Below are 26723 nucleotides of genomic sequence, written 5' to 3' on the forward strand. Positions count from 1 at the left end.
AGATGGAATAAGAATGGGGATTGGAAGAGGTACTTTGGAGTTGAAAATCTGTGGCCTGTTTAGGAAGTAACGTGGTTGACTCTTAAATACCGTTCGAGATGGACGGTTAGGGATGGACAGCAAGCGCTAGCCCAGCTGGTGATACACACATCCCGTGAAAGAGCTAAAAACAAGCTCAGTGCTGGAATGAGTTTGAATCCTCCACCTAAACTTACGAGATTTTTCTTCTCTGTACCAGTATTAAGTTTATTTTTCTCCAAAATGCCCTCTGCTTATTACATCAGTGATGTGGAGATGCCGGTGTTGGACTGGGGTGGGCACAGCAAGAAGTCTCACAACACCAAGTCCGCACAGGTTTATTTGGAGCCATGAGCTTTCATCAGGTGAAGAAGCAGTGTTCCGAAAGCTCGTGATTCCAGATAAACCTGTTGGACTTTAACCTGGTGTTGTGAGACTTCTTACTGTTACACCTGTGACATTCAATCTTCCAAACCTCATTGGTACGAGGAAGAAATTATACAAAAGAATCCGTGAACTTTACTCTCCTCCTAACAGCGACTATGACTGGATTGGGGTGCTCGCCCAGAGAAACTGGCTTAGGAATGTTGCGCTGCCTCGAAGGAGGGGTATAGGGAAAGTCACCTCCTGAGGAGTGTGCCAGAGGCTGAAGAGGGATCACTCCTCAATGGAGGGACAGTAACGCCATGGTCCTTTATCATTCACCTTGTGAACATAAGAAATAGGAGCAGGAGTAGGCCATCTAGCCCTTCGAGCCTGCCCCGCCGTTCAATAAGATCATGGCTGATCTGAAGTGGATCAGTTCCACTTTCCCGTTTTCTCCTCATAACCCTTAGTTCCCTTGTCTATCAGAAATCTATCTACCCGTGACTTAAATATATTCAGTGAGGTAGCCTCCACCACTTCAATGGGCAGAGAATTCCAGAGATTCATCACCCTTTGAGTGAAGAAGTTCCTCCTCAACTCCGTTCTAAACTGCACCCCCCCCCCCTTATTTTGAGGCTGTGCCCTCTAGTCCTGCTATCCTTTCTAAGCGGGAAGAATCTCTCTACCTCTACCCTATCCATCCCCTTCATTATTTTGTCAGTCTCTATAAGATCCCCCCTCAGCCTTCTAAACTCTAATGAGTACAGACCCAGTCTATTCAATCTCTCTTCATAGTCCAACCCCCTCATCTCCGGTATCAGCCTGGAGAACCTCCTCTGCACTCCCTCCAAGGCCAAAATATCCTTCCGCAAATGTGGTGACCAAAACTGCACACAGTACTCCAGCTGCGGCCTCACCAGTGCCCTGTACAGTTGCAGCAAGACCTCCCTGCTTTTATATTCTATCCCCCTCGCTATAAAGGCCAACATCCCATTCGCCTTCTTGACCACCTGCTTCACCTGCAGACTGGGTATTTGCGACTCATGCACAAGGACCCCCAGGTCCCTCTGCACCGTAGCATGCTGCAGTTTTTCGCCCTTTAAATAATCATCCCTCCGACTATTATTTCTACCAAAGTGGATAACCTTACATTTGCTAATGAATGTGAAGGCAGAAGTCTGGAGTACAATTAGGAGCTGTGGATTCGTGTCTCGTAGTATTCTCTTTGAGAATCCCAGCTTCCTGATGCAATAGAAGCAGACAGCAATAAACCTGGCAACAGAATACGAGTGACCGTGAACAATCTAGAATAGTCTGTACTTGAACAGTGGCAGACTTAAGGGATGCATTTTAACTCATTCAAAATCCATCTGCTTACACAGAGATGCAAGTTGCCTCAAAGATTCAGAATCCATGAGAGGCAATGAAAAGTAGGTGTATGAATCTCAAACTGTCACCACGGCCCCCAATTTGGAGAAAATACTGGTACAGAGAAGAAAAATCTTGTGAGTTTAGGTGGAGGATTCAAACTCATTCCATGAGCTTTTTTTTAGTTCTTTCATGGGATGTGTGTATCACCGGCTGGGCTAGCGCTTGCTGCCCATCTCTAACCGTCCATCTCAAACGGTATTTAAGAGTCAACCGCGTTACTTCCTAAACAGGCCACAGATTTTCGACTTCAAAGTATCTCTTCCAATCCCCATTCTTACATCTCTGCAAAACTGCACATATTTTTGTCTTATCCAATACAACTCCATTTGAGAGGTCACCTGGAGTATTGTGCACTGTTTTGGTCCCAAAGAACAAAGAAAAGCATAGCACAGGGATAGGCCATTCGGCCCCCCAAGCCTGTACTAATCATGATGCCCTAATTAAACTAAAAAAAACCTGCCCTTACTTGGTTGGTAAGCCTCTATTCTCTCCCTATTCATTTAAATTATAAAGAATAGATAAACCAGGCTTGTATTCCAGTGAATTAAAGGCTAAGAGATAGATTGTTTGAGGGTTTTAAGATATTGAGTTTACAGTGTGTTGATAGAATATTTTCCTGTGATTGGTGCGTCTGGGAGAAGGGGACATAATCTTAAATGTGGAACCAGGCAACTGGTTTGATTTGATTTGATTTGATTTGTTATTGTCACATGTATTGACATACAGTGAAATGTATGTTTCTTGCTTGCTGTACAGACAAAGCATACCATTCATAGAGCTGGAAAGGAGAGAGTGCAGAATGTAGTGTTACAGTCCTAGCTAGGGTGTAGAGAAAGATCAACTTAATGCAAGGTAGGTCCATTCAAAAGTCTGTTGGTAGCAGGGAAGAAGCTGTTCTTGAGTCAGTTGGTATGTGACCTCAGACTTTTTCCCAACGGAAGAAGGTAGAAGAGAGAATATCCAGGCCGCGTGAGGTCCATAATTATGCTGGCTGCTTAGTTGAAGTTTGGAAGCACCTTCCCACACAAGGAATAATTGAAGTGTAGAACTCTATGAAAAGTAGTAGATCCTAGCCAATTAATAACTAAAGAGCTGAGATCATCGTATTTTTGTTCGTCATGGATATGGGGCCAAGGTGAGTAATTGGAGCTTGAAACAATGATATTCTTGAATTGCGTAATAGGCTCAAGGGACTAAATGGCCTCCTCTTGTTCCCATGTTCCTATTTTCTTCTTAATTTTCTTGGTCTATTATTAATCCCGGACACAGAGGGATTTTCTTATGAGGAGTTGGGTGGGCCAGTACTCATTACAGTTTAGAAGAATGAGAGGTGACCTTATTGAGACATATAGGATTCTCAAGGGGCTTGACAGGGTCGATGCTGAGAGGTTGTTCCCTTTGGGGGAGACTCTAGGACCAGACGACAGTGGAGGGGTTGCAGAGGAGATTCACTGGGTTGATTCCGGAGTTGAGAGAGTTGGCTGATGAGGAGAGACTGAGTAGACTGGAGCTATACTCATTGGAGTTCAGAAGAATGAGGGGAGGTCTTATAGGAACATATAAGATTATAAAGGGAATAGACAAGATAGAAGCAGGAGATTATTTTCACTGGCAGGTGAAACTAGAGTAAGGGTAATGGCCTAAAAATAAGGGGGAGCAGATTTAGGACTGAGTTGAGGAGGAACTTCTTCACCCAAAGGGTTACAAAGAACAAAGAACAACCCAGCACGGGAAACAGGCCCTTCGGCCCAACGAGCCCGCACTGCCCCATCCTCCTACACCTACCCTGCCCTGTGTGTATGTGAGTGGAACCCCTAATGTAGCCAGATTCAGGGGAGAATAGTGTCAATTTGTTACACCAATCAGCCTAAGAGCACATCTTTGGGGTGTGGGAGGAAACCGGAGCGCCCGGAGGAAACCCATGCGACCACAGGGAGAATGCACAAACTCCCACAGACACAGGCCCAAATCCATGTATCTGCACAGCTAGCAGTGATAGTCACTGAGCTGTTGTGGCGCCCGTCTGCTGGTCCAGGATTAAGCACACACGACATGAAGTACTAGGCCACTCCCGGAACCTCCAAGAGCAGCCCACGTACGACCCACCGTGTGTATGCCCCTCGTTTGACAACAAGGTGGACTGACACCTGTGGAATAAAAAGACAAAACATTAACATATAATACTATATTTCCGGTGTCGTCCCGAGGCTCTGACCCTATTTAATACCCTCTACTGTAACCCTCCATCCTTGTTTCGCTCATGTGTCTATCTAAGTAAACCTTAAACAAGTCCAACGTGCCTGCCTCCACCACCCTACTCGGTAGTGCGTTCCATACCCCCACGACCCTCTGCATGAAAAACCTTCCTCTCGTATCCAAATTATACTTCTCTCCCCTCACCCTTAGATCGTGACCTCTTGTAATTGTCCCCAATCTAGGGAAAAGCCTGCCACTGTTGACTCTATCTATACCCTTCATTATTTTATACACCTCTATCAGATCCCCCCTTAATCTCCATCTTTCTAAGGAGAAGAGCCCCAGTTTCTCCAACCTTTCCTCGTAACTCAGTCCTTCCATGCCAGGCAACATCCTGGTAAACCTCCTCTGGACCCTGTCCAGGGTCTCCACGTCCTTCTGGTAGTAAGGTGACCAGAACTGGACGCAGTACTCCAAATGCGGTCTAACCAACGTTCTATACAACTGAAGCATTAGACGGCAGCTCTTATACTCTATACCCCTTCCTATAAAGGCTAGCATTCCATAAGCTTTCTTCACAAGGGTTGTGACAAAAAATACCATTCATAGAGTACATTGGGGAGAGTGAAAGGAGAGGGTGCAGAATGTAGTGTTGCAGTCACAGCTAGAGTGTAGAGAAAGATCAACTTACTATAGAGTATGCCCATTCAAAAGTCTGATGGCAGTAGGGAAGAAGCTGTTCTTGAGTCGGTTAGTATGTCCTTAAAGTCACATCAGCTGCTTTTAAAGAAAGATGTGTTAGCTTTTGTTGGTGTGTAGTCTCAGGAATTAAAGATACAGCAGCACTAATATAAACCTCCATCCCAATAGGTTGTCCACTTAACTTTGTAATCACCCAGAATCTATGTGATCCACCTGTATGGATAAGTAAGAAGTCTCACAACACCAGGTTAAAGTTCAACATATTTATTTGGTATCATGAGCTTTCAGAGCACTGCTCCTTCATCAATGTACAGATAAGACATTCAGTTGGAGATCTTTGTCATATTTCTGGATATTCTCATCCTCACAGTCATAATTCTTTTAAGAACAAAGAACTAAGAAAGTTACAGCACAGGAACATGCCCTTTGGCCCTCCAAGCCTATGCCAATCATGATGCCCAAACGAAACTAAAAAAAACCTTCTGCCCTTACTTGGTCTGTATCCCTCTATTCTCTCCCTAGTCATGTACCTATCTAGTTGTCTCTTCAATGTTGCTAGTGTGCCTGCTTTGCTCACCTCCTCTGGCTGTGCGCTCCAGACACCACCACTCGCTGCATGAAAAATTTCTCCTGCACATCTCCCTCAAACTTTCCCCCTCTCACCTTGAACCTGTGTCCATTGTAATTGACACTTCCACTCTTGAAAAAAGCCTCTGACTACCCACTCTGTCTGTGCCTCTCGTAATTTTGTAGACCTCTATCAGGCCTTCCCTCAGCCTCTGTCTTTCCAGTGAAAACAATCCTAGTTTATTCACCCTCTCTTCATAGCCAGTGCCCTCGAGACCAGGCAACATCCTGGTGAACCCCCGTTACACTCTCTCCAAAGCTTCCACATCCTTCTGGTAGTGTGATGACCAGAACTGCATGCAATACTCCAAATGCGGTCTGACCAAGGTTTTATATAGCTGCAACATGATTTCCCAATACTCAATGCTCTGGCTGATGAAGGCAAGCCATTTGCCTGCTTAATCACCTTGGCCACCTGTGTTACCACTTTTAGTGAACTGTGGACCTGCACGCCCAGATCCCTTCTTCCATATTGTAAATTCTTTTTGTAGAATGCAATTTCTTCTTCTTCTTGAAGGTACCCAGATTATTCTTCTGATTATTCTCCAAAGATGTTAGGTAGATTGGCCATGCTAAGAAATTGCCCCTTCGTGTCTGTAGGTTAGTGGGATTAGTGGGTATAATATGTAGGGATTTGGGGATAGGCCCTGGGTGGGATTGCGTTCAGTGCAGACTTGATGGGCTGAAGGGCCTCTTTCTGCACTGTAGGGTTCTATGATTCTATGAATATTCTTCTCAGAGAAGGCTGGTCTAACTGAACAAACTTTTGCAATGTGCCCCATTTTGCCACAGTTACTGAGTGCCCTCGTTCCAGAATGTGCTCGCTGAATGGTCCGTTTTGGTATATCTGTGACGTGCTTGTTGCTGTTTTGACTTCTTATGGGTATTTCTCACTTTGTGGATCTTCATTCCTGCACCAAATTGTAAAGCTGCCAATTCCATTGACAGGGCGATTTCTACTGCTGTCTTTAAAGTTAAATTATGTTGAAACTAGATCATCTTGAAGAGCATCTTCTAATGATTGACCAAATTCACAATGTCGGGCTGGCCTTTTAAAACTTGCCACAAACTGAGCAGCATTTTCATCTTCCACTTGATCCCTTTGGTGGAATCATGCTGAGATGATCAGTGGCTTTGCAGAGCAACCCTCTTCCAGGGTCTTTGTCATCACGGGCTTTGGTTCCTGGTTTTGCTGGATGAACCAAGTTTCAGAGCAAATTGAAGGTTTTACTTCCTATTATACGGAGAAAACCTGGTATGATTAACTTGTTTGCAATTCTATTCGCTTGTACAAAGTACTGAAAATGCTCAGCATTAGAACTCCAGCATTCATTTCCTTCATTGTAAGGACTCAGGGATCTGAATTGAAGTAATATTTCTCTTGCAGTCACCAGCAACTTGAGAATGCTCAGTGTGTGCAGTTTTCTGTCTTCCCAGTAATCCCCTTGTTATCCCGGAGACAGTTCATGTATTTTTTTTCAACTGGTTGCAGCCATTCAACAAAGCATCACTTTTTTTGAATTATGTCGGATTCTGCTTGGAACCTTGCCCTTCCCTGATGGGAAAACCCCTCTTTTAAAACCACATAGAGAACTTCCACCCTTTTTAACTGTATAGTGAGTCCCCCGCTCTATTTGTATACACTGTACATTCACCCTCGAGCATAGAGGAACCGATCCATTTTTTATTTCCAGTAAGAAATGTAATATTTTTTCCTTTTTTGTTCTTACTGGGTCTTCCACTGGCACTTTGATCTTTCATCCTATTGTTGATTTTCCCCAGCCTTTTAACGTTTGAGTTGTGAGGACCCACAATGTTTTATTTTTAAATTTAGGATTGTTTCTCAGTAGCTTAGAGAATCAGTTTTCTTTTTTTGTAATCTCAAAGCATAAAGAGCAAACAAAGAAAATTAAGCACGGAAGAGGCTCTTTGGCCCTCCAAGCCTGCATCAGCCATGCTGTCTGAAATATATTAGGGGTTGTGGGTTTTAAACAAAAGGGAAAAGATGTGGTTTGCACGCATAGATTCAAAATAACAGCAACAGATTTATTGTTGGAGATGTTGGCTGCACAGTATAGAAGATAAAACAAAAGCAGGAGCCTGTGATATATCCCAACGACATCACCATCAAATCATATGACTGGATCAAACAGCAAGGGTCCCAGGGATCTGTTCTAGGACCCTTGCTGTTTGTCATTTTCATAAATGACCTGGATGAGGAAGTGGAGGGATGGGTTAGTAAATTCACCGACGATACGGAGGTTGGTGGTATTGTGGATAGTCTGGAGGAATGTCAGAAGTTGCCGTGTGACGTAAATAGGATGCAAGACTGGGCGGAGAAGTGGCAGATGGACTTCAATGCGAATAAATGGGTAGTGGTCCATTTTGGCAGGACCAATGGGATGAAGGAGTACAACATCAAGGGTAGGACTCTTAGCTGTGTTGAAAAGCAGAAGGATCTTGGGGTCCGGGTCTATAGGACTCTTAAATCGGCCTCGCAGGTGGTCAAGAAGGCGTATGGTGTACTGGCCTTCATTAATCAAGGGATTGAGTTTAGGAGTCGGGAGGTAATGCTGCAACTTTATAAGACCCTTGTCAGACCCCACTTGGAGTACTGTGCGTAGTTCTGGTCGCCTCACTACAAGAAGGATGTGGAAGCTATTGAGAGGGTGCAGAGGAGATTTACAAGGATGTTGCCTGGATTGGGAGGCATGCCTTATGAAGATAGGTTGAGGGAGCTCGGTCTCTTCTCCCTGGAGAGACGAAGGTTGAGAGGTGACCTTATAGAGGTTTATAAAATGTTGAGAGGTATAGATAGGGTGGATTCTCGGAGGCTATTTCCCAGGGCTGAAATGGCCGCTACGAGAGGACACAGGTTTAAGGTGCTGGGAAGCAAGTACAGAGGAGATGTTAGGGGTACGTTTTTCACTCAGAGGGTGGTGAGTGAGTGGAATTGGCTGTCGTCGGTGGTGGTAGAGGCGAACTTGCTGGGGCCTTTTAAAAGACTCCTGGATGTCCACTTTGGTAGGAATAATGGTAGGAAGGATTATTACTTACGTGGTGAAAAACTGCAGCAGGCGACGGTGCAGAGGGACCTCGGGGTCCTTGTGCATGAGTCGCAAAAACCCAGCTTGCAGGTGCAGCAGGTAGTCAGGAAGGCGAATGGGATGCTGGCCTTCATAGAGAGGGGGATTGAATATAAAAGTAGGGAGGTCTTGCTGCGGCTATATAGGGCATTGGTGAGGCCGCAGCTGGAGTACTGTGTGCAGTTTTGGGCGCCGTATTTACACAAGGATATTTTGGCCTTGGAGGGAGTGCAGAGGAGGTTTACTAGGCTGATGCCGGAGTTGAGGGGATTGAGCTATGAGGAGAGGCTGAATAAACTAGGCTTGTACTCGTTAGAGTTTAGAAGAATGAGGGGAGATCTCATTGAGATGTATAAGATGATGAATGGGATGGATAGGATAGAGGTGGAGAGACTCTTCCCGCTCAGAAAGGACAGTAGGACTAGGGGGCACAGCCTCAAGATAAAGGGGGGGGGGACGGTTTAGAACGGAGTTGAGGAAGAACTTCTTCACTCAAAGGGTGGTGAATCTCTGGAATTCTCTGCCCATTGAAGTGGTGGAGGCTGCCTCGCTAAATATTTTTAAGACGCGGGTTGATGGGTTTTTGATAAAAGAGGGGATTAAGGGTTATGGGGAGAGGGCGGGAATGTGGAACTGATCCACGACAGATCAGCCATGATCTTATTGAATGGCGGAGCAGGCTCGAAGGGCTAGATGGCCTACTCCTGCTCCTATTTCTTATGTTCTTATGTTCTTATGAGTATATGGGATCTAATGGGATTGGGAGTTACAGATAGTTCTATGGCTTGGTAGTTATAGATGCGTTCAGCGCAACTTGTGGGCCAAAGTGCTGTAGTGTTCTATGTTCCAAGTTCTATGTTCAATCATGCAGCCACTTAAATATATAACAGAAATTATTGAACCTTAGTATCCTCCACCCCCAGAGGAAGTGAGTTCCAGATCATTATTACTCACTGTATAAAATGTTCTCCCCAGCCCCCCCTGCATCTCTTATCTAAACCTTAGATCTGTGACCTTCTGGTCCCTGTGTCATCAACGAATAGAAATAACTCATCTTTGTTTATTTTCTCCATATCTATTATCACCGTGTATACCTCTATCAAATCACCCCTCAATCTTCTTTGCTCCAGGAAAGCCATCACAGCTCCTGTGACCTAAACTTGTCGCTAAAACCCTTCATCCTTGTGGCCATTCTGGTAAACCCTCTCGAGGACCCTCCCAACCTTCCTGAAATGTACTGACCAGAACTGGGCGCAATTTTCGAATTGTGGCCTAACCAATGTTCCATAAAGCCCAGCATCTCATGTGCTCTCAGCATGTCCTGGCACCGATAAGGATCTGTGCACATCAACACCCCCCAGATCCCAGTGTCTCTGCACACACATCAGAATTGTGCCACTAACGCAACAAAGGGTCATCTAGACTCGAAACGTTGACCCTATCCTCTCTCCGCAGATGCTGTCGGACCAGCTGAGATTACCCAGCGTTTTCTGTTTCTGTTTCAGATTCCAGCATCCGCTGTGTTTTGCTTTTACCAGTCAGTCAATGTTGCCTTTCCCTCACTCTTTGTGTCAAGATGCATCATCTCACACTTTGCAGGATCACATTCCATCTGTCACTTGCCTGTCCGTTCTGCTGGCCTATCTGAGCCGCGTTGCAGAACTGCCACAATTAGTCCAAATTTAGTACCATTGGCAGATTTTGAAATTTGACTGTCTGTTCCAGTATTCAGGTTATTGATATAAATCAAGCAGGCAGTGGTCCGAGCACTGACCTTATGAAAACACCACTGCCTACCAGTTTGCAATTTGTAAAACATCCATTTAGCAGGACTCGCTATTTCCTATCCCTAAGCCAATTCTTTAAAAATCCAAATTGACACAGACAGTCGGATTCTCTGGGCTTCAAATTAGTTAACCAATATTTTACATAGAATTTTGTCAAAAGCTTTCTTAAGATCACAACAGATTAGACAGCACAAGGTTGTCCAATTCTTTCTCTAAGCTGCTATAGGCTGCTTCGTTAATGCTGTGATTGGCGTAGTCACTGGAATTTTTTTTACTCATTTGGGCGTCGCTGGCTGGTCAGGACTTATTGCCCATCCCGTGTTGAGAGGCAACCACATTGCTGTGGCTCTGGAGTCACATGTAGATCAGATCAGGTAAGGAGGCAGATTTCCTTCCCTAAAGGACTTTAGTGAACTAGATGGATTTCCCCTGACTATTGGCATTGGTTTCATGGTCAACAGTAGATCCTTTATCCCAGATATTTTTGTTAAATTCAAATTCCGGTATACGCCATGGCAGGATTCGAATGCAGATCCCCAGAACGTTAGTTGAGTTTCTGGATTAGTAGTCTAGCGATAATACCACAAGGCTACCACCTCCCGTCTTGATTTACTGATGGAGAGAAGTTTATTATATGGAGAAAAGTAACCAGTGGTGCTAGGACACCTGTCTTTGAGGCTCCAGTAGTATTTTCTTGGACTACAAGGGGTGACTTTCTGTGAACCTCCTTTATTTAGTTGATTTAATTTGATTTATTACCGTCACAAGAATTGTTTCTTGCATGCTATACAGAAAAAGAAAGCCATTCATACAGAAGGAAAGGAAAGAGTGCAGAATGTAGTGTTACAGTCCATAGCAAGGATGTAGAGAAAGATCAACGTCATGTGAGGTAAATCCATTCAAAAGTCTGACAGCAGCAGGGAAGAAGCTGTTATTGAGTCGGTTGGTACATGACCTCAGACTTTCATATCTTTCTTCCAACGGAAGAAGGTGGAAGAGAGAATGTCCGGGGTGTGTGGAGCCCTTAATTATGCTGGCTGCTTTTCCAAGGCAGTGGAAAGTGTAAACAGAGTCAATGGATGTGATGCTGGTTTGCTTGATGGATTGGGCTACGTTCACAACCTTTTGTAGTTCCTTGTGGTCTTGGGCAGAGCAGGAACCATATCAAGCTGTGATACATCCAGAAAGAATGCTTGAGTATTATTTTTATGTTTATTTCTTTTAAGTCAATTAACAGTCTATTAAATTTGATTTGATTTGACTTGTTATTGATGTGGCAGTGCCAGCATTGGACTGGGGTGGGCACAGTAAGAAGTCTCACAATGCCAGGTTAAAATCCTACGGGTTCATTTGGAATCACGAGCTTTTGGAGTGATTTATTATTGTCACGTGTTAGTATACGGTGAAAAGTATTGTTTCTTGTGCGCCATAGAGACAAAGCATACCGTTCGTAGAGAAGGAAAGGAGAGAGTGCAGAATGTAGTGTTACAGTCATCACGAGGGTAAGTTCCTCAGCTGAACATCCCCAAGAGCAAAGCGAACGGCCGGTAGAATGGGAAATGCTCCATAACAAGGAGTGACGGTATCGCCAGTGAGAGGAGGGGCTACAGAATGGCATTGATTGGGAGGATTGGCTATTTTGGCCCAGCTCCTGCTTCTCCGGATAGACACTCGGATGATAATGCTCGTTCACAGGGACAGCATCGGATTGTTATTTATAGCAGCTGGAGGATCGGTTTAGAGAAGATAAAACAATGTCAGGGACAGAGCTGCCGACTGTGACAGGCTTTTGTCAAAGGACGAGACTGTATAAACATAAACACTGACAGATGAAGTGTTGCTGAAGACTTTTCTGTAACTCCAGACTTGTCAGACAGTAAAGTGTGTTACATTCCGTACCAATTTACAGAGGACAAAAGGATATTATTAAACTAGAAAGAGTGTAGAAAAGATTTACTAGGAAGCTACTGGTACTTGATGGTTTGAGTTATAAGGAGAGGTTGGATAGACTGGGATTTTTTTTCTCTGGAGCGGAGGAGGCTGTGGGATGATCTTATAGAGATCTATAAAATAATGTGGGGCACGGATCTGCTAGATAGTCAACATCTTTTCCCAAAGGTAGGGGAATCTAAAACTAGAGGGCAAAGGTTTAAGGAGAGGGGAAAGATATAAAAGTGTCCAGAGGGACAATGTTTTCACACAGGGAGTGGTGAGTGCCTGGAACAAGCTGCCAGAGGTAGTAGTAGAGGCGGGTACAATGATATAGGGAAGCTGGGTATAGAGGGACATGGGCAATTAGGCCTAGCTTAGGGAGTTAAAAAAAAAGGCTGGCATGGACAAGTTGGGGCGAAGGGCCTGTTTCCCTGCTGTAAACCTCTATGACTCCATGAGTACACCACTCAGGAATTGGGATCCTACTCTCTCTTTCCCTCTATGGAGAGCAATTTTTTTTTCCAAGGTGGCATTGGAGTGAGGCGACTTCTTGCAATCTGTGCCCGGTGTACCTTCTAATTCTATCTTTTACTCTCGTCCTATGCTTCTGAAACTTCATTCACTACATTCTTCACTCCCTCTTTCCTTTTCTATGAACAGTATGCTTTGTCTGTATCATGCCCAAGAAACAATACTTTTCACTGTAGACTAATACATGTGACAATAATAAATCAAATCAAATCAATCACAGAAAAAAAATACCATCGAATCCCTACAGTGCAGAAGGGAGGCCATTTGACCCATCAGGCCTGTACTGACTCTCCGATGGAGCATCTTTCCCAGGCCCACACCCCTGTCCTATCCCTGGAACCCCACACATTTACCCCGCTAATCCATTTAACCTTCACATCTTGGTTTATTTCCTAGTGTCACAGTTGTCTTACACTAACACTGCAATGAAGTTATGGTGAAAATCACCACACTCCAGTGCCTGTTCGGGTACACTGAGGAAGAATTTAGCATGGCCAGTGCATCTAACCTGCACGTCTTTCGGACTGTAGGAGGAAACTGGAGCACTCGGAGGAAACCCACGCAGACACGGGGAGAACGTGCAGACTCTGCACAGACAGTGACCCAAGCCTGGAATCGAACCCGGATCCCAGGCACTGTGAGGCGGCAGTGCTAACCACTGTGCCACCCTTAAGATTAAGCTGGGGATTTTCAGGTTAAAAGCTAACATTTGCAAACTTATTTGTTTTTCTACAAGAAAAATGAACAATTCCCAAAGTAGCTACAGCTTGAAGAAAAGCTCATGTTCTGTAAGCCCTGTGCCGTTTTGCATTGTCATTCTATCTCAGGGAACAACACCGTGACTTCAAATGATTAAATACGCAGGAGGATTAGTTCTGGTGACTGAGTAACCACCTTATAACTGCATTCGAAAGGGAATATTTCTGATTTCACTCCATAGCACACTCATCCTCAACTCTCAGTGCAACAAGCAATATCAAAGACCCTACTTAAAAATGATGAAGCATTAATGATTTCGCGACCTAATTATATATCTTATTTTTAAGCCATTCAGCTTCTTTGCCACATGTCACTTACTGCCTACTTGCCACCTGACAGCAGCTTTGAAATACTATTACTCAGTTTCTGTAGTGATATCTTATTGCAGAGGCTGGTGAAAGCATGAGTGCATTGTACCTGAATAGCTTACTGACTGGTCATTTGATTCCCTTGCTGTTTGCATTAATACAAGCAGTCACGATTCTTCAGTGTATGTCTGTTTAGGTTTGTTTTGGAGATTTGGGCATTCATGAATCTGTTGCCCATCCCTGGTTGCCCTTCTGAAAGTGCCCTGCTGCCTCCTCTACTTTTTGGTGTTGATGGAGCACCCACGATGGTGATAGATGGGGTTGTATTTATTCTATTCTCTCTCCTGGGGTGTGGGTGTCACTGGCAAGATCAGCATTTATTGCCCCTCTCTAATTGCCCCTTGAGAAGGTGGTGGTGAGCTGCCTTCTTGAACCGCTGCAGTCCGCGTGGTGTAGGTACACCCACAGTGCAGTCAGGGAGGAAGTTCCAGGATTTTGACACTGATGGAAAAGTGATATATTTCCAGGTCAGGATGATGAGTGCCTTGGAGAGGAATTTGTATGTGGCAGTGTTCCCATGTATCTGCTGCCCTTGTCTGTCTCGATAGTAGAGGTCGCCGGTTTGGAAGGTGTTGTCAAAGAGCCTTGATGAGTTGCTGCAGTGCATCTTGTAAGTGGTACATATGGCTATCAGTGTGCATTGATGGTGGAGGAAGTGGATGTTGAGGTGTCCAGCAGTGGTTGTGGGATTGGAAAGTGCTTTCGAAGCAACTTCAGGGGATTGGTGCTGTGCAACTTGCAAATTCTTAACTTTGGCCCAAAATAGAGGTAAGATTAGGAATGCATCCAAGTGTGCTGACATTCCTTCTGTCCTCTTCCTGTACCCCTGCATATTGCTTCTGTTCAAGTAATCTTCTAATGCCTTCTTTAATGTCTCAATTGAATCTGCCTCCACCACTCTTCTAGGCGATGCAGTACAATTTACATAGATGATTTGGAGTTGGGAACCAAGTGTAGTGTGCCAAAGTTTGCAGATGACACTAAGATGCATCATAGAGCAAAGTGTGCAGAGGACACTGAACATCTGCAAAGTAATATAGAGAGTCTCAGTGAGTGGGTGAGGGTCTGGCACATGGAGTACAATGTTGGTCATCCATTTGGCAGGAAAACAGTAAAATGGACTATTATTTAAATGGTTAAATTTTGCAGCGTGCTGCTGTGCAGAGGGACCTGGGTGTCCTTGTGCATGAATCACAAGGAGTTGGTTTGCAGGTGCAGCAGATACTTAAAAAGGCACATGGAATTTTGTCCTTCATTGCTAGACGGATGGAGTTTAAAAACAGTGAGGTTATGTTGCACCTTATAAGGTGCTGATGAGGCTGCACCTGGAGTACTGTGTACCGTTTTGGTCTCCTTACTTGAGAAAGGATATACTGGCACTGGAGGGGTTGCAGAGGGGATTCACTAGGTTGATTCTGGAGTTTAGAGGGTTGGTTTATGAGGAGAGACTGAGTAGACTGGAGCTATACTCACTGGAATTGAGAAGAATGAAGGGGGAAATCTTATAGAAGCATGTAAGATTATGAAGGGAATAGATAAGATAGAAGCAGGGAGGTTGTTTCCACTGGTGGGTGAAACTAGAACTAGGGGGCATGGCCTCAAAATAAGGGGGAGCAGATTTAGGACTGAGTTGAGGAGGAACTTCTTCACACAAAGAGTTGTGAATCTGTGGAATTCCCTGGCCAGTGAAGCATTTGAGGCTCCCTCATTGAATGTTTTTTAGGCAAGGATAGATAAATTTTTGAACAGTAAAGGAATTAAGAGTTATGGTGGGCGGCGGGTAAGTGGAGATGAGTCCACAATAAGATCAGCCATGATCTTATTGAATGGCGGAGCAGGCTCGAGGGGCCAGATGGCCGACTCCTGCTCCTAGTTCTTATGTCTTGTAACTCCAACCACTTGCTGTATGAGAAAGGATTTTTCACATCACATTTACCGCCTTTTGCAAATCACTAAAAATGTGTGCTCTCTCTTTCTTGATCCTTTTATGAGTGGGAACAGTTTCTACATTATCCAGCCCGCCCTTCATGATTCTGAGCTCCTCCGTCAAAGCTCCTCTTTTTTGTCCAAGGGGAACAATCCCAACTTCTCCAATCTACCCTCATAACTGAAGTTTCTCACCTCTGGAATCATTCTCGTAATTCTTAAAGATATTAGGTAAGGTGATCAAAAAGTTTGGTCAAACAGGGAGCACTGGGGAAAAGGGAGAAGAGGGGACAGCAGTGGTTAGCACTGCTGCCTCACAGCATCAGGGACCTGGGTTCAATTCCCGGCTTGGGTGACTGTCTGTGTGGAATTTGCACATTCTCCTGGTGTCTGCGTGGGTTTCCTCCCACCCTCTCACAGTCCAAAAATGTGTGGGTAAGGTTGATTGGCCGTGCTGAGTTGACCCTTAGTGTCAGGGGGAATTAGCATGTGGGGATATGGGAATAGGGCTGAGGTGGGATTGTGGTCAGTGCAGACTCGATGGGCTGAATGGCCTCCTTCTGCACTGCAGGGATTCTGTGAGATGGATGGGGCAGTTGTGAGGAAGGCTTTTTCATTAAATATAGAATATAGTCATGTTTGAATGTTGCCACTGGCCACAATTTGCATATCTGAGATGAAGAAGAAATGGAGATTTTTTTTAATTTTCAGTAAGGCAGCTGGTTTGGTAATGAGCGAACAGATTGGGACGTTAACCAATTTGTGTTGTTTATGGATTAATCTCTTTCACTTCAGCACATTTGCATTTTCGTTTCTTTTTGGCTTTTCTTAGAGTTTACATTAAAACCCTGCCTGCATCATTCCACCATATGGGAATGCCTGAGGGACTGCAGCGTATAACACCATCAGACATAGGAGCAGAAGTAGGCCATTCAGCCCATCGAGGCTGCTCCTGATGAGTTCATAGAATCCCTACAGCACAGAAGGAGGCCATTCAGCCCATTGAGTCTGTACCTATCACAGTCCCAAGTTCCATTTACCTTGCTTACTCCCCTGACACAAAGGGTCAATTTAGCACGGCCACTCAACCTAACCTGCACATCTTTGGAGTGCGGGAGAAAAGCAGCGCACCCGGAGGAAACCCACGCAGACACGGGGTGAATGTGCAGACTCCGCACAGTCAGTGACCCGAGGCCGGAATTGAACCTGGGTCCCCGGCGCTGTGAGACAGCAGTGCTAACCACTGTGCCACCGTGCTGTCCGTGACAGACCTGATATGATAATCCTCAACTCCACTTTCTCACCTTACCCCCATAACCCTTGATTCTCTGACTGAGTACTCTGCCCCAAGCAGGGAGGATCTTGAGCCCCTCCTCCATCCTCTGAAGTAATTTTTGAAGGGGCCACTTTTGACCGTAGTGGTTTCTCTCAGAGGTTTACTGCCAGGGTGAACAGGAATGGACATGAATTGTTTTGGACCTGCCCAACTAAACATTAGCAAACCAGCATTAAAATGGAGCTGAAAGCAAATTGGCAGAAAGAGAGAGAGAAGACTAAATAGTAACTTAATAAATAATAGCGTTTCTGATATAAAAGCAAATTACTGCAGATGCTGGAATCTGAAACCAAAAGAGAAAATGCTGGAAAATCTCAGCAAATTTGGCAGCATTTGAAAGGAGAGAAAAGAGCTGATGTTTCGAGTCCAGATGATCTTTGACAAAGGGTCAAAGATCAAGAAAGGTTTTGAGAAAGGGTCATCTGGACTTGAAACGTCTGCTCTTTTCTGTCCTTACAGACACTGCCAGACCCGCTGAGATTTTCCAGCAGTTTCTCTTTTGGTAGAGTTTGTGAGGCTTTATTAACAGGGGCAAGGATTACAAGAGCAAGGAGGTTATATTAAAATTGTATACAACAAGGGCAACTAGGGATGGGCAATCAATGTTGGTGTAGCCCACATCCCGTCAATAAACAAAAGGAAAAGTATGATCTCAGCTGGAGAACTGTGTTGAGTTCTAAAGTTTAAAGTTTATTTATTAGCCACGGGTAAGGCTTACATTAACACTGCAATGAAATTACTGCGAAATTCCCCTAGTCGCCACACCCAGGCACCAGTTCGGGTCAATGCACCGAACCAGCACATCTCTCAGATTGTGGGAGGAAACCGGAGCACCCGGAGCAAACCCATGCAGACACGGGGAGAATGTGCAGACTCCACACAGACAGCGACACAAGCCGAGAATCGAACCCGGGTCTCTGGCGCTGTGAGGCAGCAATGCAAAGCCACCGTGCCACTGTGCCATTCTGAATGCCGTACTATAGGAAAGATGTGAATGCTTTAAAGAGAGTGTAGAAAGGATTCAGGGGAATGGCGGCAGCAATGAGGAACTTTACTTACGTAGATAGATTGGCGAAGTTGGAACTGTTTTCTTTGGAGGGGAGAAGGTTGGGAGGAGATTTGATCGAGATGTTCAAAACCTTAAGGGGTGAGGACAGAATAAATAGGGAAAAAGTTCCCATTGTGGAAGCATTGATAATGAGAGGGCACAGACTTCAAGGTAAATTGACAAAAGAAGCAGAGGCGACATGAGGAGAAACCTGTCCACAGGGCGAGTGGTGAGGATCTGGAATGCACTGCCTAAGAGCGTGGTGGATGCAGATTCAACTGAGGCTTTCAAGAGGGAATTGGACTAACATCTGAAAAGGTAGAATGTGCTGGGTGATGGGGAGAAGGTGGGGAATGGCTCTGGGCACATTTCTCATTCAGAGAGTCAGCGCAGACACGATGGGCTAAACAGCCCCCCTTTTTTGTCTGATGACAATTCTGTAATTGAGATATTTAAAATTATGAGGGGGTTTTGATGGGGTAGTCATGGAGAAGACGTTCTGACGTGTGGGCAAGTTCAAAACCGGGGGGGGGTTTGCAAAGGTAAGATCGTAACGGATACAACTGAGAATTTAGAGGAAATTTCTTTACACAAGAGAGTGGTGAGAATGTGGAATGCAGTGTCACTGGGAGTGGCTGAGGTGAATCAATGTAGATACATCTAAGGGAAAATTACACATGGGGGTGAAAAGGATGGAAGGATCTGGTGATAGGGTGGGATGAAGGAGGGTGGGAGGAGGTTTGTCGTTTGTGTACGCTTAAAACTGGACCAGCTGATGGGCGCCACGACAGCTCAGTGACTATCACTGTTTGCTGTGCAGATACATGGATTTGGGCCGGTGTCTGTGGGAGTTTGCGCATTCTCCCCGTGCTTGCGTGGGTTTCCTCCGGGGGCTCTGGTTTCCTCCCACACCCCAAAGATGTGCTCTTGGGCTGATTGGTGTAACAAATTGTCCTTAAGTTATTCTCCCCTGAATCTGGTTTCCAATGGGGGTACCATACGCATAGACACGGGTCAAGGGAGGTGTAGGAAAAACACATTGTTAAGATGGCGGCGTGGGCTCGTTGGGCCGAAGGGTCTGTTTCCCGTGCTGTGTTGTTCTTTATTCTTTGTGAGGAGGAGAATCACTGGCAGGGAGCCGTTAAGGTTTATTCTGTGCTGTGTATTCTGTGCGAAATGGTATTTGTCAATATTTTTATTTGTGCCTCTAGAATGATGCACAATAACAGAATATACAGCAGGCCGCTGAATTAACATTCGATCTGGTGAATTCGGCTGGCTGTGCTTATTAAACAGCAACGTAAAGGCTTTCTTTAAAAAAAAAATACACATTTTGTACGTGACTGACTTTCTTCTTTGTGTAAAAAAAAGACATTTAAAAAAAATCACCCTCACTCAGACTTGAAACAGAATTCACTCCAGCTGACGATATTGGTGTGTGAAATCAGAGCTATCATGTGTTCTGGAGTGCAGTCCAATTAGAGAGTGTGGCATCTCACATTCCCCTGGGCTTTTGGATCGAAAACGGTGATGCATTGCTGTGCATTAGGCCCTGCCGTTCGGATGACTAGTTCTTCGCTGATGCCGTAGCTGGAGCTTTGCCGGCGAGTCGGGACCCCAGGAGTTGCGCTGTGCTGCTGGTGAATACTCCAGGGACGGTGAGTCGGTGGGGGGGGTTCGATTCCAGGCACTGCTGGGCTGCTCTGAAGATCGGTGTCAGGCTGGGTGTTTACTGAGGTCAGTCCCCCGAGCAGTGTGCTGTTCATCCTGCACCTCGGAGCGGTGAGCAGTCTGCAGTTTAATTTGATGATGTTGTGGTTGGAGTGTAACAATAACCTTTAAAGGTTTCTACAAATCCACTTTGACTAAATCCTTGGTGTACAAATGAGAACAGTTAAAGTGCGGGTGTAATTTTATTTCCTTCTTCTTGTGAGAAGACGGGATACTTTTTTTTTTAAAAGTGCAGCTGAAGCTGGGATTTATCCGACCTCGCCCCCCGGCTGGGATTCTCCAGTCCCGCTGCACTGAGCGGGGATTTGGTTGAGTGCCAAACTTTCCAACCTCGCTGCAGGGTGTGAACTGATGGAGAATTCCAGGCTTGAGGGTGGGATTTTACGACCTTGCTGGTCCCCAAAACCGTAAAATCCCACCCAAGGTCAATGGACCTTCCCATGTTTCGCCCACTCCGATTCCTGTGGGCGGGCGGGGTGGTAGAATTCCGGTCTAACTCTTTATGTTGCTAGGCTGGTTCTTGGGGGAAAGCCACACTCGAATGCCACTGTGGGAAGAATCAACGTGTTTGGAAAGGATAGATGGGGGAAGGCTGAGAGATGGAGGGTCTCCAACGACCCTGGCATGAGGCAAGCACGTTCTAACCACGGGGTGGCAAGCAGGGCACTGTCAGCTTGATATTTGGAAATGGAAGCTAGGATCCGATTGTGGTTTCACAGTAAATGTTGTAACCGTATCTGACAATTTGCAGTTTGTGAGAGAGTGGAAGGTTCAGTGATACAATCGCTTTTACAAACACATGGGTTGCAGTTGCAATATCCATAATGAATACATGAATGGAACTGGTTACTTTACTAATGTGAATCTTTGATTGTGAAATCACAGAGCCAAGCTGTATTAAATCGAGGGCAACTTGATGTGGGTCAAACGAACGGTGAATTTATTGCCAATGCTAAATAAGTATTTACAATAAAAGCATCAGTAATGTGACTGTACAACTCTCCTCCCAGTCTCCAACTGCAGGGCCTTCCCAACTCCTTATATGTGCCCGTGCTCCCGATTGGCACAGTTTCCCGCCTCAATATTCCACAGGGTGTGGCCTGATCGCGAGGCCTTCAGAGAACTCCCATCACCCCATTCCCCCCCACCTCCTTAAGGGCCACACAACTTCCATCAAATTTGAGTTTGAGCATTGGAACCTACAAAGAAATAGCTTGCATTTATATAGCACCTCTCACCACTTCTGGGTGGCTCGCAGCACTTTATGGCCAATTAGTTGTCTTTTGAATGGTAGCCCCTGTTGTAATGTGGGAAGTGCCGAAGCCAGTGTGCTCCCACAACCAGCAATGTCATAGTGGACCCAGTTTTACCGCTGTTGATTTGGGGTAAGTATCGACCCAGGACGCCAGGAATGACTCACCTGCATTTCCTTGGAATAATACTTCCCTGGAATTTTGAGTCCTGGGAGGTCAGAGAGGACCTCGGGTTAGTGTCCCATTGGAAAGGCAGCATCTCAGTTGTGTGCTGGAGTGGCAGTCCATGTTACGTGCTAGCATTTCTGAAGTTGGACTCTCTGTGAGGTGGGAGTGCGGCCCACTGAACCCCGGGAAAGCCAGGAGAGAGAACCTGGGGACGTGATGAGGTTTCAGGTGAATTCTTTCTTGCCGCCTCTCTTTTAAAACAACAGTTCGAAGGATCTTGTTGTAATGTGCTTGCAGGGCAACAGCAATGTTTAACGGTCAACAAGGTCATGGCTGATCTGATTGTGGATTTAGCTTCACCTTCTTGCCTCTCCCGTGACCTTTGACTCCCTCATCAATCAAAAACCTGTCTTGAATACAGTGACCCATTCACTGCCGCTCCCTGTGGAGGAGGATTACACAGGGAGTACAGAGAAGGTTCACCAGGCTGATACCAGCGATGAGGGGGTTAGCTTATGAAGAGAGATTGAATAGACTGGGTCTGCACTTGTTAGAGTTTAGAAGGCTGAGGGGGAATCTTATAGAGACTTACAAGATAATGAAGGGGATGGATAGGGTAGCGGTAGAGAGATTCTTCCCACTTGGAAAGGATAGCAGAACTAGAGGGCACAGCCTCAAAATAAGTGTGTGGGGGGCGCAGTTTAGAACGGAGTCGAGGAGGAACTTCTTCACTCAAAGGGTAGTGAGTCTCTGGAATTCTCTGCCCATTGAGGTGGTGGAGGCTACTTCGCTGAATATATTTAAGCCACGGGTAGATAGGTTTCTGATAGACAGGGGAATTAAGGGTTATGGGGAGAAAGCGGGAAAGTGGAACTGATCCACTTCAGATCAGCCATGATCTTATTGAATGGTGGGGCAGGCTCAAAGGGCTAGATGGCCTACTCCTGCTCCTATTTCTTATGTTCTTAGCCTAACAATCATCTGAGAGAAGAAATTCCTCCTCATCCCCATCTTAAATGGGAAACCGCTTAACTTTAAACTGTGCCCTCAAATCTAGATTTTCCATGAAGGGAAACATCCTCTCAGCAACTACCCTGTCAAACCTCCTCTGAATTGTACGTTTCAACTAAACTCCAGTGAGTATGGACCCAACTTTTTACATAAGAACATAAGAAATAGGAGCAGGAGTAGGCCATCTAGCCCTTCGAGCCTGCCCCGCCATTCAATAAGATCATGGCTGATCTGTTGTGGCTCAGTTCCACTTTCCCGCCCTCTCCCCATAACCCTTAATCCCCTCTCTTATCAAGAACCCATCAACCTGCTTCTTAAAAATATTTAGCGAGGCAGCCTCCACCACTTCAACGGGCAGAGAATTCCAGAGATTCACCACCCTTTGAGTGAAGAAGTTCCTCCTCAACTCCGTTCTAAACCGCCTCCCCTTTATCTTGAGGCTGTGCCCCCTAGTCCTACTGTCTTTTTTGAGCGGGAAGAGTCTCTCCACCTCTATCCTATCCATCCCATTCATCATCTTATATGTCTCAATGAGATCTCCCCTCATTCTTCTAAACTCTAACGAGTACAAGCCTAGTTTATTCAGCCTCTCCTCATAGCTCAATCCCCTCAACTCCGGTATCAGCCTAGTAAACCTCCTCTGCACTCCCTCCAGGGCCAAAATATCCTTGCGCAGGTGCGGCGCCCAAAACTGCACACAGTACTCCAGCTGCGGCCTCACCAATGCCCTATACAGCTGCAGCAAGACCTCCCTACTTTTATATTCAATCCCCCTCGCTATGAAGGCCAGCATCCCATTCGCCTTCCTGACCACCTGCTGCACCTGCAAGCTGGGTTTTTGCGACTCATGCACAAGGACCCCGAGGTCCCTCTGCACCGTCGCCTGCTGCAGTTTTTTAAGATTCATTCTTGGGACATGGGGGTCGCTGGCTGGCCAGCATTTATTGCCCATCCCTAGTTGCCCCTGAGAAAGTGGTGGTGAGGTGCCTTCTTGAATCGCTGCAGTCCACGTGCTGTGGGTTGACCCACAATGCCATTTGGGGGGGGGGGGCGGTGAAATTCCAGGATTCTGATCCGACAACTGCAAAGGAACAACGATATATTTCCAAGTCAGGATGGTGATGGCTTGGACAGAACTTTCAGGTGGTGGTGTTCCCATGTTTCTGTTGCCCTTGGCCTTCTAGATGGAAGTGGTCGTAGGTTTGGAAAGTGCTGTCTAAGAGTCTTTGGTAAATTGCTGCAGTGCATCACGTAGATAGTACACTCTACTGCTACTGAGTGTCGGTGGTGAAGGGAGGGAATGTTTGTAGATGTGGTGCCAATCGAGCGGGCTGCTTTGTCCTGGATGGTGCCAAGCTCCCCTGTTCCTGTGTTACTACTTTTTGACAAAACCCCGGGAAAAAGGGATGGAGTGGGACTAGATGAGTTGCTCTTGCAGGGAGCCAGCACAGACACGATGGGCTCAATGGTCTCCTGCTGCGCTGTAACCGTTGTACGATTCTAACTCCATTTTCTTGCTGTTCCGCCTTGATTCCCTTAGTGCCCCTTTGGTCATGAATACACTCAGCTTCTCCAACCTTTCAGGGTGGAGAATCCCAAAGGTTCAAAACCGTGAAGACATTCCTCCTCATCTCAGTCCAGAATGGGGGAGATCTTCCCATCTCGTCCCACTGGCCTATGGACAGGGCAAGGTGTAAAGGTTGAAAGAGAGCTGAAAAATCATATTTGCGCCTCTCGCTATCTTATTGGCACTGGTTATCCAGTGAGATCAGCTTTGTAGCCGAATAGGACGCAAGGATGACCTCAATATTGAAATATAAATGAAATAGAATTTAAATATTACAATTGAGCTTGTCAACAAGGGCCTGTCGTGATGGCGTCGCCAGTGTGACTGGAGGTTATTGAGGCCCCCCCCCCCCCACCAGGATGTCACGGGCAGGGGGGTATGCCCCTTGGGGGATGCGTGGCACCCTGGCATTGCTCACCGGGCACCCTGACGCTGCCAGCTTGGCACACTGGCATTCCCACCGGGCACACCGGCATCGCTCAGTAGGTACCGGGCAGTGCCAAGGGGGCAGGGTCTGAAGGGGCAGGGCCAACTTGAAGGGGGCAGGGCCTGGAGAGGGTGGGTTGATTGGGGAGGTACGCTGCATGCTCTGCAACCGTGATCGAGGTGAGGGAGGGGGCACTGTAAACTCTGCAAACATGACTGACCGGTCCATATGGTGCAGTTGTGGGGGGCGGTGGGGGAATAGGGGATGGGTGGTTGATCGACTGATCCATGAAGAGTGGGGGAGGGTAGGCTGCACAATCCCGCGATGGAGGGGAGGGGCTGGTCAGTGGGATTGATCAGTCGTGAAGACTATTCTGAGAATGCGCAGCTGCACCTTCTGCTGCAAGCTGCCGGCTTTTGGTGAGCTTAGGCCCCTCCCCCTCCCCCTGCTGGCAGGAAACGGATCTCGCTTTTTTTTTCACAGAGTGAGATAAGATTTGATTTCTAACGCGCCCAGAAAAACAACGTCACTCTCTCCTGTATTCACATTCATTCGGCTCCTAGAATGTTTGTGATAAGTTCGCTCCCCCCTCTGAGTCCTGGACCCCCCCCAACCAGAGAAAAGCGCCTCTCCATATCTAACCTGCTAACACCTCTCAGAATTCTAGTCAGATTATCCCGTAACAAAACAAACGCGCAAGATTTGGAACAGACCCTGGATAGTGGAATAAGCTTGGAGTTATTTAAGAGTGGGCTGGGTGCTGGGGTGGGGGCTGTAGCATTTTCTAAGTGGACGGACTGGGATGTGTGGAATGACCTTCTGCGCGTTAACTTGTGATTTTTGTCAAAAAGGATTTGCGTCAGGACAGCAGACCTTTTCGCTGTCACTTTCAGTTTGTTGGGTTAGGCAGTGAGGTTACAGTAAGCAGCAGACACCAATAACTGTGGGCTGCAGAGCCAGTGCCCCCCAGGCCAATGCTCATTTGCAGCTCCTGCGTACATTACCTCCAAATCAAATGATGCAAAGCCGTTCGGCTTGTGATTCTGGCAGTCTGTGCCAAACACTGTGAGGTGTTGTTAATTTAAAGAGGTGCGCAGTGGGTGGGGCAAGTCCTACAGTTGAAGAGGTGGTGGCGCCCAAGAGAGAGACACGGAGAACCCAACCTTTAGCAGAGAAGCAGGCCAATCGGCCCAACCTTTCCATGCTGGTGTTGATGCCTCATATCAGCCCCCATCCCACTCCTCTTTCCTATTCTTCCCATCCCCCCTGTTCCCTTCTCCCTGCTGCGTGGATCCAGCTTCCCCCGTGCTTCTGCGTCCATCACTCCAATTGTTCCCTGAGGTAGTGGGTACAGCAGATAATAAAGAAAGCAAATGGAATAAAATTATGAAGGGTGTCGATAGGGTGAACAGTGGGAGACTTTTTCTCAGGTCGGAGGTGACAAACACGAGGGGTCACAGGTTCAAGGTGAGGGGGGCGAGGTTTAACTCAGATATCAGAGGGATGTATTTTACTCAGAGGGTGGTGGGGGCCTGGAATGCACTGCCAGGTAGGGTGGTAGAGGTGGACACGCTGGGATTGTTTAAGACTTATCTGGATAGTCACATGAACAGACTGGGAATGGAGGGATACAAACAAATGGTCTAGTTGGAGGCATGAGTGGCACAGACTTGAAGGGCAGAAGGGCCTGTTTATTGTGCTGTATTGTACTTTGTTCTTTGAATGTTGGCATTTATAACTAAAGGAATAGGATATAAAGGTAAGGATGTATTGTTGTAACTAGACAAGGCATTGGTGAGGCTGCACCTGGAGTACTGTGCACAGTTTTGGTCCACATATTTGAGGAAAGATGTATTGGCATTGGAACCCATTCATAGGAGGTTCACTAGATTGATTCCAGAGGTGAGGGGGTTTGTCGAATGAAGAGAGATTGAACAGTTTAGACCGACACTCTCTGCAATTGAGAAGAACGACGGGAGATCAAATTGAGGTTTACAAGATGTTAAAAGGTATGGATAAATTAGACGTGGACGGGATGCTTCCGCTGGTGGGACATTCTAGGTCAAGAGGTCATAGGATAAGGGGCAGCAACTTTAAAACAGAGTTGAGGAAAAACTGTTTCTCTCAAAGGGTTGTGAATCCGTGGCCCAGAGTGCGGTGGATGCTGGGACAGTGAGTAAATTTAAGGAGGAGTTAGACAGATTTTTAATTGGTAATGGGTTGACGGGTTATGGGGAGAAGGCAGGAAAATGGGGATGAGGAGCATATCAGCCATGATCGAATGGCGGAATGGATTTGATGGGCCGAATGGCCTGATTCTGCTCCTATCTCTTATGAACTTACCAAGAACAGTTTCTCTGGTAGCTGTGGGAGTTTTTATGCCATTTAGTCTCAGGCCATTTAGTTCATCAATGCTGGCAATGCTCCACTACCAGGCCCTCCCATTGCACTCG

Source organism: Carcharhinus amblyrhynchos, chromosome 9 (genome assembly GCF_965287045.1).
Source record: "Carcharhinus amblyrhynchos chromosome 9, sCarAmb.v2.hapA, whole genome shotgun sequence".
NCBI classification, from domain to species: domain Eukaryota; kingdom Metazoa; phylum Chordata; class Chondrichthyes; order Carcharhiniformes; family Carcharhinidae; genus Carcharhinus; species Carcharhinus amblyrhynchos.